The following is a 6,003-nucleotide window of genomic DNA, read 5'->3' on the forward strand; positions in this document are numbered from 1 at the left end:
TGTAGCATTTATTTGCAAGATCTGTCTGAGATTTGCTTGAATGTGGTCACTCTGCTTATCCTGTATACTATTGAGTTTTGTATAGAAATGTCTCAAACTATAGCAGTTTGTGGCATTTTAAACTGTTCACATTTTTTCATGTGAGCGTGTGTATGCACATATATAAATATATACTGACTGAGAATGTGCTTTATGCCTCTGATGAAGTGGCCTTTAGCCCTTGAAAGCTTATTCTATAGCAGATCTGTCAGACTTCCTGATGCCACATGACCACATTTTTGTTTACTTTATGTTCCCGTACACTGGTCTCATATACCCATGGCAAACACCAAGCCTTTTATCAGGCCTGCTGCCTCCACCTCTTTTGTCAACAGTGAGAACTCCTAGTCTTTACAGAATTGCACACTTCAGTTTGTGTATTCCTGTGCAAGTCCTCAAAATGAAGACATTTGAAAATATAAATATATTTTATCTGACAGGTAACTTTTGAACAATACAGTTACATGTATTTTTTTTAATAGCTAGCAGGAGGAGAGCTGTTTTTTGTACTTATTACCTGAATATCAGACTGGCTTACAATCGCCTACACTTCCTCTCCCCACAACACACTCCCTATGAGGTAGGTGAGGCTGAGAGAGCTCTGAGAGGACTGACCCAAGGTCACCCAGCTGGCTGCATGTGGAGGAGCAGGGAATCAAACCGAGTTCTCCAGATTACGGGCTGCTGGTCTTAACCACCACATCAATTTATTTTTTAACTTATCATTCACTTTTATATTCCACCGTTCTCAGCACAGCTGGCTTAATGTGGATTGGCTCTCAAGTGACAGACAATAACAACACATAACCCCTGAATTACTAGAGAGTGGCAGCCAGATACTTGGTTGATCAGTTTATTAAATATCATGTTTTGCCCTCTCTTGACTGACAGGTGTTCCCTCTTCCACAAAATGACGCCCCATCCCAGGTCTGGCATAAGATCTATTTAAACCATACCCATATATCTTGCTCTATCAATCAGCTTTTCCAGGTACCTCTCTTACACCTGCCTCATCCTCCAGCAGTTTGTGAGCATCTAAACTAGGGGGCTTTTCGCACACCTTCAAAATTGAACAATGGTTGCCAATTGAAAACGCTACTGATTTGCCATTATGCACAACGTCGTTGACAATCTGCCACACACCTGAAACCGATCCGCAAAAAGCGCTTCCTTGTAGCGCTTTCAGGGAAATCCCAAAAAGTGGATTCACCCTCCGGAAAGCGCTACACTCCTGCAACCAATCTGCAACACTAGCGGGAAAGTTCTGTGCGTTACCATTGTTGTGGTTTCTACAAAGTCCCTCCCCCTGGCTCTCTCCTCTGATCTTCCGGCGAAGCGATCGCCATTTTTTTTTCTTCGAGCGAGCGAAGTTCAACCCACCAGCAAGCCTGTTTAGAGGCTTCCCCGGCTTCAGTCCCTCCCCAGAGCTGTTTATTCACTAAGCACAAACAACAGACAAGCCCGTTTGCTGATGTATTTTCCCTTTATTTTTTACACTGTTTTCGGCCGAAAATCGGGCCCGTGAGGGGGGGGGGATTTTTTTTTCACTTGGGGGGAGCGTGGCAACGATGAAACGACAGCTCAAACACACCTGCCAGCTGATGGGTCTCTACGTTGCAACGAATCAACACATATTCGTTGCAATGGGTGTGTTTGTTTTTTTTTTTTTTTAAAAAAAACCTTTCTTAAAGGGAAAGGGGCTGTTTGGGAGCATGCTAACGGCTGCCCATTGGCTGCTTGACGGCCAGGGGCGGGACAAGCTTGGCAATAGCGCTTCCTGTCTAGCGATTTTTGCTGAGACCGGAAGCTTGTGGGAAACGATAGAAACGCAACTGGATTCCACTACAAAGTCAGGTATGCATAATGACGAATTGCACTATTTTAAATGGCGATTTTTCGTTCAGCAAACAATTTGCTACAAGGATCCTGGTGCGGAAAGCCCCTAGGTGTCCCCCACCTTTCTGAACCTTGTGGCACCTTTGGAAGTCTTAACACAGTGTGGTGGGAGCAGCCACAAAATGGCTGCTGCAGCAGGCAAAACCAGCCACAAAATCATTGCCTCAGCTAACTTTCAGTAAGAGTCATGTGCGAAAACAATGTCTATTTAAAAGTCCCACCCCATCCCCCACTTCAAGGAAAGGAGTTAGCAGGCACCATTCACCTGCACCAGGAGAACAGCAGAATATTCTGTCCAAGGCAAGCAGCAAACACTTCACCTCATTAGCCCCATATTGGCATAAGTCACACTGATAATCCCCTACTAACTGCAACACAATTGGATGGTGCTGGAGGATTCGTTCTCTCCCCTACCTGTCTCCTGTACCTATTGTTCCCTTAGGCCTCTGCTTCTCACTCTTCCAATTGTCCTGTATTGCTTCCTTCAACCAAGGTGGGGTGCCCGATCAGTCCTTTCTGTTGGAACATCAGACCAACTGGATAACTGGGGGATGAGGGAGTCTTGAAAGGCATTGAGAACTGCATGCACGCACCCTAGGGGGCCATACATCCAAGAGGCCCTTTATTGTCCTCCAAAAACATAAAAACAAATAGTTTCAAGAAACTATTAGTTTCTGACAAATAGTTTCAAGAAACAAATCCATGTTTAAGTATTTCCTAAAATGTTAATACCATGGGCATTCTTGTTTGCTCTTCCATTGCAAGGAAAGGTCTTTTCTTATCAGCGCTTTCTAGTAAAAATAGGCCAGTTTCAATCGTCTATAGTTTTCTAGGACAAAGAACAAACTGTGTTAGTGATCTTTCAGTTCTAATATCGGGATTTTTTTGTGCAAAAAAAATCTGTTGGTATCATTGGGAGGACTGGCAAATACTCCAGAAGATAGAGACAGAGTTCAGCGAGATCTGAACATAATGGAAAAATGGGCAAATGAGAACAAGATGCAATTTAATAAAGATAAGTGTAAAGTTCTGCATCTGGGTCAGAAAAATGAAAAGCATGCTTACTGGATGGGGGATACGCTTCTAGGTAGCACTGTGTGTGAACGAGACCTTGGGGTACTTGTGGATTGTAAACTAAACATGAGCAGGCAGTGTGATGCAGTGGTAAAAAAGGCGAATGCCATTTTGGGCTGTATCAAGAGGGGCATCACATCAAAATCACAAGATGTCATAGTCCCATTGTATACGGCGCTGGTCAGACCACACCTGGAGTACTGTGTGCAGTTCTGGAGGCCTCACTTCAAGAAGGACGTAGATAAAATTGAAAGGGTACAGAGGGGAGCGACGAAGATGATCTGGGGCCAAGGGACCAAGCCCTATGAAGATAGGTTGAGGGACTTGAGAATGTTCAGCCTGGAGAAAAGGAGGTTGAGAGGGGACATGATAGCCCTCTTTAAGTATTTGAAAGGTTGCCACTTGGAGGAGGGCAGGATGCTATTCCCATTGGCTGCAGAGGAAAGGACACGCAGTAATGGGTTTAAACTACAAGTACAACAATATAGGCTAGATATCAGGAAAACATTTTTCACAGTCAGAGTAGTTCAGCAGTGGAATAGGCTGCCTAAGGAGGTGGTGAACTCTCCCTCACTGGCAGTCTTCAAGCAAAGGTTGGATACACACTTTTCTTGGATGCTTTAGGATGCTTTGGGCTGATCCTGCATTGAGGAGGGGGTTGGACTTGATGGCCTGTATGGCCCCTTCCAACTCTTATGATTCTATGATTCTATAATTCTGAGCCTAGTTGCAAAGGAATGTTGCTTTGGAAGAAGAAACAGGAATTCCTTTAGACTCGCAGGCGGCAGCTTGTCTTGTGCTTGCCAACCTCCAGCAAGATGAATAAAACTTCTTTATTTGTATACCTTCCATTGGTTCTATTTTTGTTTCTTCGGCCTTCAGGTAGTGACTGGAAATCTCCTGGGATTTACAACTGATTTTCAGGTGACAGAGATCAGCTCCCCTGGAGAAAATGGCTGCTCAGGAAGGTGGACACTGGCATTACACCCCATTGAAGTCCCTCCCCTCCCCAAATCCTGCCTTTCTCAGGCTCAACTCCCTAAATCTCCAGGTATTTCCCAGCCAAAGCACCCTTGGTATAGTTTAATAGGGAAGTTTCTGTCAGAGATCCTTTATTTTACTGAAAGGTTATCTGCCTTATAAGCCAGGGGGAAAAAACCTGAGAGTTTGCTTTGGAAACAGGGAAAGTCTGGTTCCTTTCACAGAATCTTAACAGACCAAGCAAAGACATGAGTAGCTTCTCCCTGAGTTTAAATATTGCAGCAACAAAAAGAAGTTGTTAAGGGAGGAAATAGGTTGCTCAATCAATGACTTTCACTGGTGCACTAACATTTTCCACAGGAAGGGTGTGTGTGTGTAGAATATTTTAATATATGAACTGGCACTTCATTTGATGATCCAGTCATAACAGAACAGTATAGGCCTATTCTGCATATTCCTGTGCTTTGCATTTCCACAAAGCATTAGATAAAAGTTATCTCAGAGACAGTGGCTTCAAAACACTCTTTTGAATTTCTAACAGTGCATTTCTATATGGAACCTACCTCAAAACCTGGCACCTTGACTGCATCTGTAACTTCAGTCACTTTGGAGGCATTTTAGAAAAAATTCAGTGGAATATCTGCATCCAGAACAAAGATGGGCTCCCCCCCTCCCCCAATCTTACTAAGCCTGTGAGCACTTTTGGAATTTTGAGAATATTAACTGGGTGTCAACACAAAATTGCTGCCTTTGGGGAAGTGGAGGGTGCAGCCAATAAGAACAGGAATGCCACGGGACCTGGGGCCAATCACAAAATGTTAGGAGGTGGCAGTCTTCAAGCAAAGGTTGGATACACACTTTTCTTGGATGCTTTAGGATGCTTAGGGCTGATCCTGCGTTGAGCAGGGGGTTGGACTAGATGGCCTGTATGGCCCCTTCCAACTCTATGATTCTATGAGGTTCCAAACTAAGCCGCCTCCTTTGACAAGAAAAGCTAGGTTGTGCCTGAGGTATTCTAAAGTACCTCCTGTTCAAATGAGATAGTAGACAGCCAGGACTGGTTTTTCAGAGTAAAGGTTCTTTATGGAAACAGCAGTTGGGTGCTAGGCAACATAGTGGTGGGTTTTATGGTGCCTATGGACATCATGTCGGGTATCACTGCCTCAAATATTAACATATACACTGTGGGAAAAGCTTTTGAGCCAGATACCACTTTAGCAAATGTGTTAGAATACTCATGTCAAGGCTCAGACAGAAGTTTAGATAAATTTTATTATTTACAATTAATGCTCTGCCTTTATTCCCAATGGGGATTTCAAAGGGGCATAGTTCTCTCCTCCATTTTATCCTCAAAACAACCCTGTAACAGAGGGTAGTCTGAAAGTTTGAGACTGGACCAAGGCCCAACCAGCAAGCTTCCATGGCAGATTGGGAATCTGAACAGGAGTCTCTCTAACCCCAGTCAGACATTCTAATCACCACACAACACTAGCTCTCAGTAAGCCTTATTGTACTTGGTCCCTGAGCCCTCAAATTGCTCTGAGCATGCTGTCAGCTATTCTGTCCACACATGGCTGGGACTGAGATTTACAGATATGAAAACCAATACTTGGGTTTTTTTTAATGTACTTGGTAAAACATCAGTCCACCCTGTCGTTTGTCTAATTAGCCTCTCTTTGCAACTGTGTCCTTTCTTGCTCTCCATCTCCACAAATGTTCCCATCTACCAGTTTGACAGCTGTCAATTTTACATCTACTGAAAGAGGCTGGTCACTGAAGTGATCACTCTCATTCTACAAAGCAAGCTTCTGTAGATCGGTTTATGCTAATATTAGCTTATGTATCTTGGCAGTTGTTATTTAGTGATATTAAGCACCAGAACAAAGTGTTAAGGAGGCAATGTTTCTTCCATTTTGTCATGGGAAAAAAGAGAGGAATAGTAGCTATGAATATATCCAGAGAGTTTAGTATCGCTACTGGGAAAGATATTAAACTCACTGAACTGTAGGAATT

This window comes from Paroedura picta, chromosome 8 (assembly GCF_049243985.1).
Source record: "Paroedura picta isolate Pp20150507F chromosome 8, Ppicta_v3.0, whole genome shotgun sequence".
NCBI lineage: Eukaryota > Metazoa > Chordata > Lepidosauria > Squamata > Gekkonidae > Paroedura > Paroedura picta.